The following is a 12,694-nucleotide window of genomic DNA, read 5'->3' on the forward strand; positions in this document are numbered from 1 at the left end:
CAAAGACCAGATTTGCAGTCAAGCAAACAGGACTATGAAGAGTTTTCAGACTGTAGCCTTTGTCTTTTATCCCCCATGCTTGTTGTCAAGAGGATTAGACAGTTGAGATTAGCAAAGCTGTCTAAAGATTATGTGGCATTATGTCATATAAGTGTTAAGTATTAGTATTAAATATGATCCTCAAACATAACAGACCCTTGCACTCTCAAATATTCATATTGATTTCAGCTGGACTCCTAATCTTATCATTTTAAGCGTACAGGACCTCTTTCTAGAAGAATAAACTGGGAAAGGAACCTGTCTCCATTTTGAAGCTAAATTGAGTCTTGTTTCAGGGATTGTAGGCAATTTTTTTAAAGTCCCAGAGGCATCATTCTGGTATAGCAACACCAGTGCACCCAGCTCTCCTTCCACCTCCTGGCTACTTAGAGCCAAGCTACAAGTGACACCTTACACAGGTTGGACACTTGTCAGTTTACCTCAAGTTTTGATGGGAAATGTAGGCATCCTGGTTTTGCAGCTTGGCTCTCCATTACAGCTGCCAGACCAGGATGCCTACATTTCCCATCAAAACTTGAGGGAAGCTGACAAGTGTCCAACCTGTGTCAGGCGTCACTTGTAGCTTGGCTCTTAATCACCAGACTATAGAGGAATCTCTCTCTCCCTTTCCTTCTGCCCTCTGTCTCCCCCCCCCCACCTTCCAATGCAAGTTCTTACAGTTGCCCATCTCTTTTGCTCCACCGCTTCTGCTCTAGACCTGTCACTCATGCATTTCACTCGTGCCTGACTTGTTATGCAAACTCCCCCCCCACACACACACACTCTTTTTTGCTTCTCTTTTGCCTCCTGAATTATAATTTATTGAGAGGTTTGATCCAAACCCCTCCCCCACCTCCTTGGTGGTATTCCCTAGTCATTATAGATATTTCAACAAAACCCATTAACTGTTTTAGCAAAATTAGGGAAATGGTCAATTATTACTTCTGTGAAGGCTCCTTATACTTTCAGTTTTACAGAAATACATTTTACCTTGTACTTCCAGCCTTTCACATCTTAACAACTGTTTCTTCTTTTATATATCACAAACATTACACACTAGGCCAAGCCCTGCCTCGCATGGACCAAAACCACATGGCATCTGACAAAGTAATCCATGAAAGCTTATGCTGGAACAAAACCTTGTTAGCTTTTAAGGTGCCACAGGACTTCTGTTTACCAGTTGTTTGTCTCCCGTGCCAGCACCACTTCCTCCCAGGCAGCTGCCCAGGCTGTCCTGTGTGTTGTTTATAGCAAGGCTTCACTGCATTAGCACAATACAAGACATCAGGACTTTTTTTCAGCGGGGACATGGTGGAACTGAGTTCCAGCACCCCTTAAAAATGGTCACATGGCTGGTGGCCCTGCCCCCTGATCTCCAGACAGAGGGGAGTTTATATTGCCTTCCGCGCAGCTTCAGCTTCAGCAGCGCAGAGGGCAATCTAAACTCCCCTCTGCCTGGAGATCAGGGTGGGGGGGGCAGGGCCACCAGCCACGTGACCATTTTCGCCAAGGGCAATTTAAAGTTTAAAAAACTCCCCCCTTGTTCCAGCTGACCCAAAGTGACATCATTGTGCTCTCTTGAGTTCCACCACTGAGTTCCACCGCCTCTTTTCCCAGAAAAAAAAGCCCTGCTAGACTTGATAATATCTGGATTGGATTTAAGTGCTGGGGAGGGGGAGTTGTTGCTGCTTCCTAGTGGCAATTGGAACCTTGTTTGGGTGATTTCTTTTGCCTCGATGTAAGTCATTGGCAAAGTGTGGCCACCCACTGGTGAAAGTATGGGTTGAAGCCAATGGAACCACTTCTGCCTGCAGAGCCTGACTTTCGCATCTCCCATTCCAGAAGCAGAATGTAAGTGCTGCCGTGGTAGGAAGAAGCGAGAAAGTTGCACTTTGTAAGCAGACATCATTCCACCTGTGGAAAAGTTCCTCTGGGTCCAAGCCTGTGTCTGGGAATATTGAGAGGCTGCAACTCACAGCTGATTGGATTAGCCAGAGCCACCACCTTTCCCTGCCATCCTCTCTTGTAATCAATCCACTGTAGCCTCAACTGTGTCCCTGATTCCCCAAGCCTTGCACTGACATTGAATTTTCACAGTAGCGGTGCTTATTTGCCTTTTCTGCCCACTTTCATTCATTCTTGAGCTTTTATTATCTTCAGGCCAGTCAAATATGACAGTCTCTGCCCATTTCCTTCCTATGAGCTGTATTGGTTGTTGTGTGTGAAGATAGGTCTGCGATGTGGGTGGGAATTGGGGGAAAGGCTGCTGATGTCACAGAAGCTCTTGTGCCACTTTTAAGCAGTGTGGGCCATTACGCGAACTTATTGTTATGTTTCAGTGTTTCCTATTCATGCAGCAACTAGCCCTAAGAATTTTGCAAGGACAAGATAAAAATCTAAGTAAATTCAATGTGTGCTGTTGTGGTAGTCCAGAAGAACTTCAGTTCATGTAAGTGTGCATAGCCCCACTGAAGCTAGTTTTCCACTGAGATATTAATCTCTTGTCGTGCAACTGATAATGGACAAGAAAGAAAAGTTGTAAAGATCCGCTGCCTCACAGTAGTATTAATTTGCAATTTAGAGAGTAGTCAGTTCAGGTCTAATCAATGGGACTTTACTCCCAGGAAAGTGTTCTTAACATTGCACTGTGACTATATTGTAAGGTTGTCTGTATGGCATCTTCATATATGCCAGGATCAGTACAGTACTGTAAAATCAGGAGGGCAGGAATTATCCCCCAAAGATACCTGCTCTTCCCGCCCCCGCCTTGGGCATCTCCATGGTGAAAAAAAAGTCAGCTATATAAACTCACAGTTGCATGGTCAATCTTTCCTGACAATTGTACGGATCCATAAAGGGCAGCGAAGATATACAATTATATCTTGACAGCAAAGATGTACAATATAGAGATGCAAATTATATTGACAGTTAAAGATGTACAATTATATTTCACTTGTAGGGCACTCACATCTTTATGTTTGAAGGACATATGCCTCTGAAAGGGCGTGATTAAAAATGTCCCCACAAGCCACAACTGGGCAATTCTTCTGAACCCATGTTTACCACACATTTTGCTCCAGATGTTGACTGGACATTGTAAGTAAGTGTGGAAAGAGGATCTCACATGGGCCCTGTTTGTCCCTGTTTAGGATGTACACAGCTGTGCTAACATTGCAGCTCTAAACATATTTTCCAGAAATTACATCCTATTGAGCCCAGTGGGACATATTTCCAAGGAGCATAAATCTTCTGATAATTGAAGGCAATGGCTGTTCTCCGTATGTTAATGTGCGCATCACAGGAAACTATGGCAGCAAGGCTAGGGTTCCTGTGTAACCATTTTACATTTGTTTCCTTTATTTATATTTGATTTTAGGAGAAAATATTCTCTTAGGATAAAAAGTATGGACTTTCAAATTAAAAAAGTGGCCCACATAAGTTCTCTCATCTCACAGTGAAAGAACAGATTTGCCTAGCAACACAAAAGTATTTGCATTTCTGCACCTCCTTGTTCCAGGCATTCTATTCTTGATAAATCTATTCCAACTGTGACTTTTTGGAAAGTGTTCCTCTTATAATCTTGACAGAGTTTTGGAGCTAAATATATTAAAGCAGGCTTAGAACCAAACTCTTGCTTTCTGACTCAAGACTATGTATGTGTGTTATGCAGGGGTAATTTCCTAGAAAAAGAACTGCAGGAACTCATTAGCATATCTCATTAGCATATGCCACACACCCTGACATCACTGGAAGTGTGTCAGAAGGCACCATCCACCCCTCAGGTCCCTTTCCTCCAAAATATCCAGGTATTTCCTTAAAGCAGAATGAACTCAAAGCAGCTTACCCTCCTCTGGAGAGCCAGCCCTGCTTGCACCCACGCACTCACTCTCTCTCACAAGTCACAAATGAAAATAAAGCAGCAGAATGAATTCAAAGCACCTTACCCTCCTTTGGAGTCCAGCCATACTCGGCTTGCACTCACTCATTTTCTCTCTCTCAAAAGGGGTCCAGTCAGTCCCATTGACAGGGGAGCCGCCATGCTGTGTAACTGACTGTATCCCTATATGGTACAATCGGCTGCATGATTGCAACCGAGCTGTCCCTTGTGACCAAGGAGGGAGCAGTAACATGATAGTCCCTCATGAAACGGCGGCTGACATGACCCACCATCCTGCCTTCATGGAAAGAAGGGGATGGCTAGGACAGGAGAGTTCATTCACAAGGGGAAAGATGTTTTAGTAGCCTGTGGAAGTTCACACACTCCGTGATGGATAGAAGCAAGCCATGTAGGGCAATCGTCTGTGCCAAGACACGAGGGCCCGCCTCTTGAGCCCTCAACCTCGACATTCTAAGCTGCGCTTTCCCAGACCCTGAGGGAACAACCTCCGTGCGCGCGGCCTACCTGAGCACTCCGCTCCCACCAGCGCCACCCTCAGGGCAAGGATTCTTGCTTGGGGTAGATTCTGGTTACCTTCCCACTGATCCCCGCTCAGAAGAGCTGGTCCCTCCCTTTCTCCCCCTAATGGATGTTTCACTGGGTGCAGACGGAGACCACAGGCTCGGGTGGTGCATCTTCAGGTGCCTAGTCAGGGCTGTTGATGACAGGTGCTTCGGGTTTTTGCCCCCGCGCACCAGGACATCACAGGCACGGCACTGCTCCACACAATCCCTCTACACAAACCAGGAACTGGCAGATGTTTACCAACACCAGAGAAACTATCTATTGCACACTACTTACGGAATTACAGAACAAGAAGGAGAAGAAATTCTCAAAATTCCTGCATGTAAAAGGGAACAAGACCACTTTGGATCCACCTATCAATATTATCAACCTCTCCAGCCACAAACTGAGCCCAGCAGAGGAATCTGTCCTCTCACGTGGACTATCTTTTTGCCCAGCCAGACCCACACAAACCATACAACTTTGTGGAGACCTGGAGGCCTATTTTAGATGCCTAAGACTGAAAGAATTCTTCAACCACTCTGCTGAACAAAACGATGAACAGAGCACTGAACACCATGACACCATGACAGCAGCAATCACCCTCCCAACCCAGCAATGCACAAGCATCGTTACAAAGCTCCAGAAAAAAGAATTCCACATGGATACCCCCTGAGGGCCGCACCTCCTCATTGGACTTTTACATTGAATGCTTCCGTCGACGTACCCAGGCTGAGATAATTGACAAACAACAACACCTAAAGCAGAACCTCAGCCGTGCAGAAAGAGCCCTAGCCCAGCTCACCCAGAAGCCTGACCACCAGATCAGGCACTGATATTTATACTAATAATAATCAGTGTGAACCCTCAGCTGAGGTGCCCACAGAACTTGGCCTCAGAAAAAAGCCCAGCTCCAATGCACTCTCCCTCTCTCTCTCCCAAAATGCAATCAACAGCTCTGTCCCACTCCACTGCTTGCTGAAACTGAAAGCCAGAACTGGGTGCACAGTGCCCTTTTATAACCAGAGGTCTCATTGAGAAATGCAGGAGGTCTATGGTTGGCAGTCAGAACTGCCTAACAGGGTTTGCAGGGATGAGATTGGAGTTCCCATGACCACAGGACACCCCCCCTCCTCCCTCCCTCTCCCCTTGTGTCTGCTCCCACGTTACCAATTGTAACTGATTTGCAGCTCCACGCTCGGAAGGAAGACCTGCCCATCAAGCTAAGTTGGGCTTTGATTGGGGTGCCCAGGGCAACAGAGGGAGTGCAGACAGAGTTCAGGCAGTCCCTCCCTCCATTGCCGAGGCAATTGATTGAAGGCACCTGAGTGTCTGGCTTCCCAAACAGCAGACGAGCACGACAAACGAGGCTTGCGCTGACCGCCTGTTCGGCTGGAGTGGCGCCTCATGAATGGCCCGTTCGCGAGCAGCTGAGAGGCCTGTTTGTTGGTTTTTTCCATTTGTAATGCTGTTCGTGCCCATGTCTAATCTAGAACTTACTTATTTGTCTTTTTGGCCATCCATGGTATCCACAAAACTCTCCTCCAGCACCACATTTAAGCTCTAGAGATTACCATTTTCTGTGTGGTGAGATTCATGTTTCTCAAGAAGCCTGCAAACAAATTCAATCTTAACTGTGAAAACAAAATCCATGTAATTATATTTATTTTTAATTTGCATTATTTATAGTCTTCCCTTGTCTCTGAGACTCAAGGTGGATTACGCAGTGTAGTTCAATATAATCAACAGCTGTGACTTCCAGTAAACAATACAATATTGTAGAGATTGCAGAACAATTCGAAAACAAGCTGAAATTTGATACGGAGCTAAAACAATGTTGAAACAAAACAAGCAATTTGACATGACATAATAAACGACAGTAACAGACAGTACACCGTATTATAGTCTACAGTCCTTATCTCTGTATTGAAGCAGCTCTTTGAACCAATTCCTTAAAACACAGCCTTCTTACCTCTGTCTGGAGATCAGGGGGGCGGGGCCACCGGCCATGTGACCATTTTCTCTGAGGGCAACCCACTGAGTTCCACCACCTCTTTCCCCAGAAAAAAAGCCCTGGGTATAATAATGATGAAGAGATGAACTCATTGAATGAAGTCTAGCTGGTTGAGACATCCCTGTGACAGAAACAGCTGCCTGCAGGACCAGCATTACCATAGTTGTCTTCTGCACTATATATAAGGCCCTGTGTAGAATGCAAAGCAGTCCAAAACATCTCCCTCCTTTTTTTGTTTCTGTAGATCCAACAACGAAGAGTTTGTGAGAACTCAAAAGCTTATCCTTGCATTTTTTGGTTGGTCTTAACAAAAGGTGTTATGTGGCTGTGGAGAAATGCCCCACACTCCAGGATGCAGATGGCTCTGACAGGAGATAGACAGATGGTTAGCAGCTGCCATCTTGGCCAGACTCATCCAGGGGAAAGAGAGATCTGGGAACCCACAGCTAGATTCTTAGCTCTTCCTTTTGGAGAGGAAAGGGTGGAATGAGCCACAACTGGAGAGTGAGACAAGAAGTTATAAAATCTTTGGACATGGAGATGAAGGTCTCCTCTTCTGTTCTGTTCTTCATTGCTGCTCAGTAAACATGAAGCGTTAAACTACGGGTGCCCTCTTGAGCACAAGTGGGTGAACAAAGGGGAAGAACCCTAATCTAGGAAGGCAAGGTCATGGATGATTTCTGAACACTGCAACTTCAAGAATAAGTAGCCTATCTTTAGTCTAACCATCTCAGAGTCTCTCTACACAAGACATTTTACACAGGGACGCACAAGTAATTTACTTTCTGTGTGGTCTTATATTCAAGTGTACTCTGTCTCTCTAGCAATGCATGAGTATCCACAATGGGAGAACAAGTGTAAGATCTTTCACTTGAGCATCCCCATGTAAGAGTCTCTCAACACGAGACATCTGACATGTGAAGAACAAATCTCAGGAGATGCAATAGTAGCCGGGAAGGGTAGTTTAAAAAGACAGAGCTGGTGGCAGGGCAAAGGCTTTGCTATACACTGGAGCTGACTGAAGGGGCTGTGAAATGCCGGAAGGGAAACTTCAGCCCATTAGAACCTATCTAGGTCCAAGCCCGACTCTGGAAGGCAGCTCAAGCCCATTTCATTCCTCACTGCTCTCTGGTTGCAATCCCACACAGTTTTAGCAGGAGAGGTGAGATTGACAGAGCCTTCAGGGAGGCGAAGATGAAATTGAGAAACTCTCTGAGGAGCAATCTCCACCAGCTCTATCTTTTTAAACTACGCTTCCTGGCTAACATTGCATCTCCCTACACTTGACAAACACATGCCAAGGTGTCTCATGGAGAGGGACTCTAAGATATCTTGTGGAAAGATACTCTTATAGGAACAAGGGGATTAGCAGTACCCACACCATGCCTAATTCAGTTAGGCTTATCAGGGAGGAGCCAGCTGTAGACTCCTTCATCACTGGAGGTACAAGTATGCATACTAATCCCTACAATAGCTGGTGAATTTGAATGGGAGATGAGGCAAAGAGGCAGAATCTTTATATGCTGCCATGGTATAGAGCGCTGAAGGGCTGATCTTTGCAGTGGTCATACTCAGATAGAAGTAGATAACTGAGTAAGGGCAAAAACAGCCTTACTGGGGAAAAACTTGGGACAGCTGTGGATCTTTCCAAATTCCAGTGTGGACAGAAATGTGGCTTATGAGCAGCATTTCCTAACACAGGCTTTTGTGTTTAGACTTTGCCTTGGACCGACGTGGCCACCTACAACCTGTATGTTATTCGTATGGGATGGGTAAGTTTAGAGCAACTTGTCTTTTTGATTCCTGAATGGTATTGATGTTAGACTCTAGAAGCAAATAAAAACAGGTATATTGTTGAAGGCTTTCACAGCCGGAGAACGATGGTTGTTGTGGATTTTCTGGTCTGCATCGCCGTGGTCTTGCCATTGTAGTTCCTGACATTTCACCAGCAGCTGTGACTGGCATCTTCAGAGGTGTAGCACTGAGAGATCTCTATCTTTCAGTCTACACCTCTGAAGATGCCAGTCACAGCTGCTGGTGAAACGTCAGGAACTACAATGCCAAGACCATGGCGATACAGCCTGGAAAATCCACAACAACCAAAAACAGGTATGTTGTGGAATCTTCATGATCTACACAATTTTAGTGCAGCATTAAGCTTTTTAAAGTGCTATATGCAGTAAACATAATATTTGAATTTTTTGTCTCTCAACAGTTCATATCATAAACTTCCTATTGTGGCCATGAATGTAGTTCCTTCTTTTTAAAACACAGTAATTAGTTTTCTTCTTCATAAGCTTAGTTTTCCAGTAGATGCAGAACTATGGTGAAGCTTTAAGAAAGTTAATAATGTTCAAATGCTCTTAATAAAATGTATGCCTTTAATTATGCCTTTTATTTTGTGGCTAGAAATTATGAATCTAATTATAAGGGGGAAATGTATGACTCATGATCCCTGATGTATGGAAATTTATTAGGGGGCATGTTAAGAAATTGGGAAATGTTTATTGTCTGAAACTGACTGGCCTCATTCTTCAAACAGCTAGCACAGCTACTGAGCGCATTTACATATAAAATCTGGATTCTAAGAACTGGAATAGAAACTTTAATTACATTTTAGAGTAAGGGAAGATTATTTAATATTAAACAACATATCATTTTTAATATACATGACACTTCATTTCTATTGGTCTCCTATATTTTTATAAATCGGGCTGACATTCAAGGAAGCTAAATATTATAAATTAGAGGAGATCATTGGGGGCGGGGGGAACAGCACATCAAAACACGCAGAGACCCATCAATGGTCTTTTTCAGTCTTTATCCTCCTAATCTATTTGACTCCCCAAGAAGGCAGCAGTTTTTCATTTACTTTGGGAGAAGCAAATTAGTATTACTAAATTGATGTTTAGTTTGGTGTAGTGGTTAAGAGTGGCAGGACTCTAATCTGGAGATCTGGGTTTGATTCCCCACTCGTCTCACTACACCCCCCCCCCTTAACGGTCCTCTGTCCTAAGGCGGGAAGATTCCCTATAACTAACATTGCTAGCCCCACATACATCACTTCTGCCAATTTCACTGTCTGAGCACCTTGTACTGTATGGATCTCTAATGAAGTTACTTCAACTGGAACACCTATGTGTTTACTGTGGAGAACTTGGGGGACCCAACTGCCAGGGACTGACAAACACACCTTGTAAACTGCTCTGAGTGGGTGTTAAGTTGTCCTGAAGGGTGGTATATAAATCGAATGTTGTTGTTATGTCATTTATAGTCTGCTTTTCTCACTGAGACTCAAGGCAGATTACACAGTATGAGATTAGTACAATCAGTATCAAGTATATTTCAATACAGTATCAAGGACATTTCCATAAACAATTCCATAGGGTAAATAGATACAAGTTTAAAAGATATATCTGAAATCAGCATTTAGCTGGATGAAGCTTCAGCCAAAAGGAGGTTCTGTTGGCTGGGCATTTAGTGGATCCTGCAATGGGCTGAGTGGGTCTGTACTCCCCTCACAAGTCCAGATTCCCAGTTTTCCTGGATCTGGTCCTGGATTTTTAGGCAGTAACTACAGCCGCAACATGTTTTATCAGTTTAAGCAGATACATTCATTGTGATCTTTCCTAGAAAAAACTGACCAGGCCAAAGTTACACATGCTCTGGTGACTTTCACACTGGACAACTGGGGTATGTTATTTGACGGCTGCCCTTGGAAAGGTTTTGGAACTGGTCTGAGATATGGCAGTCCAGTTACAGGTGGGGGCAAGCTGTTCTGATCATATTACATTGAGCATGGCACAGTTTCGCTGGCTACCCCATTGTTTCGAGGCCCGGTTCAAGGTTCTGGTTTTGACCTTTAAAACAGTTTAGGACGAGGGAACTTCAAAGAGTAGATTGTACTGATTTTTCAGTGTAGTATATTTTCAATGTCTAGTAGCAACCAGTGATGCAGAAATGGGTGGGGGCTTAGAGAGCTGGTATTTTCCTAGATATATATTGAATGTTGGAGTGGGGGGTCTTGACACCCAGCATCTGTTTTCAGTGTGTAAAGCATAACTTCTAGTTTTGCCATATGGTCAATTATTGCAATGGTGCCAATTTCGAATAAAAATTAGCTCCGATAATGGTGAGAAGAGAGAAAAAGTGAGACCTGTTCTAACCAGCTGCAGGAAGTTATAGACCTCTTTAACGAAGTACAAGGTTTTTGCTTGCAAAAAACCCCAAGAATCATGTGCTAAATAGTAACAGGTGGGAGATCACAGAGTGAACTTGTAAACTTTCTCGTGTAATTATCATTAGTACAAAGTATGAAAGCTTGCTGATCTCAGTACATTTGCCCTTTTAAAAATTCACTGTACTACAAGTATTTAAAACTTCTTTGTGAGTCCCCACAACAGTAGCTCACAGAAATACCATGGTTACTAGCCTAGGCTGACAAAAGCACTCTGATTCCAAGGAGGGAATTGTGTAAGAACACTTGAATAGATGATAATCTCTGAAGAAGGGGCAAGGTGAAAGCCTCTTTGTATCCAGTGTTAGCCTACCAGCACTTAAGAGCTTTCCAATTATACAAACTCTTTCTCTGACCTGGTTAAGTCCCTGGGGGGTTTAGGAGAACACCAAACAAAGGCTCTATGTTTCACCTGCTTTGATTTGCAAGATATTTATTAAGCAAGCCTCCTAGTGGACTTTGTTTAGAACCCATTGGGAAATTCCAGCCTCAGTGGAAACTACAATGTCCTGCCTCCCTCCCCTTAAATACACCCAGAGCAAAATGAGAGCATTACCCTATTCCTCAGTTCATGCTGAAGAACAGGTACAAATGAAACAACCACCTGGGAAGGACCAGTAATTCACATGGTTCTGTATCAATTATTAGCCCACGTAAGACCCACACAGTTTCGCATATGTAATTGCTTCATGATAGGGGATTTTTTAAAAATGGTATTCTGCTGCGAATTATAAATTTCCCTACTACTGCTTACTTAAATATATTCAAGACTCCAATCACAGTGATACAAAGAAATATGAGTTTTATTGTGTTTCAAATAAAGCCCAGATGCATATTGTCTCTCTCTAGCTCATATGCATATAGACGAGTTACATCAGAGAACCTTATATATCTTTGCACTAATTGTTTACAGAATAAAAGATTAAGAATTCTTTAGTATTACATTTCCCAGGATACATGGCACTGAATGACAGGACAGTCCGATCTCACTGTAATAGAAACATTTTAAATGCTTAGAGCCACACTTCTGCTATGGGTTCGAGACTTCTCTGGGAAACTGTTCTTACAAGGCTAAAACTTAGTTATGTGTCATGTACACACATATCCATGCCATTTATGTATTCTCTGATCCAATGTATTGATCTCATGCCATGCTCTTGTACTTATACTTTGGAATATAGTCATACCAATGTTGGCCTGCTTAAAACTGAAAGTGCCTTGCAACCAAAAGTTGACCTTATTAGTTTCATGTGATACTTAACTCCATCTGTTATGTTGAGACTGCATATTTAAATATAATGAAATATTTGAGATGGTTATTGTCATGGGCAGAAAAACAAAGTTAAAGAATTATAGCAAAGCACTTAGTAAAAACAAAACTACTCCTGATTTCTCTTGCTAATAGGCTGTAAGTACAAATTCAAGTTTTCAGCCTGGAATTTGACCCTGCCATTGGCATTATGTAGTCCAGACTACTATGAACAATGGCTTTTTAAAAATCCATGAAATATAAAGCTTTATTAATATTTTTTGACAGTGGATATTATCAGTTCCTCTTTGACATCTATTTGCTGGGAGGTCCAGAGTTTTCCAGTGAGAACTGGCTAAATTTCTGGGCCATTTCCTGTACTGAATAGATGAGGGAAATACTTCTTACAGTAGAAAAGAGCAAGAGTCCAGTAGCACCTATAAAACTAACAAAATTTGTGGGAGGGGATAAGCTTTCATGAGCCACAGCTCACTTCTTCAGATGTCAACTGTCTTAGAGTCTTTCTACACCTCACTAAGTACCTAGAGATGTTCCAGTGAATTGTGTGGTCCGCAATTCACATACAGGCTATTCTTGCTCGGTCCATGTGAATGCCACTTTCATGCAGATTGCATTTGCATGTGATTCCAGAGGGCAGAGCACCAATTCAGCTCTGTTTTCACTGTAAGAACAAGTACTGTAGGATCCTTTGAC

This window comes from Eublepharis macularius, chromosome 10, assembly GCF_028583425.1.
Source record: "Eublepharis macularius isolate TG4126 chromosome 10, MPM_Emac_v1.0, whole genome shotgun sequence".
Lineage (NCBI taxonomy): Eukaryota > Metazoa > Chordata > Lepidosauria > Squamata > Eublepharidae > Eublepharis > Eublepharis macularius.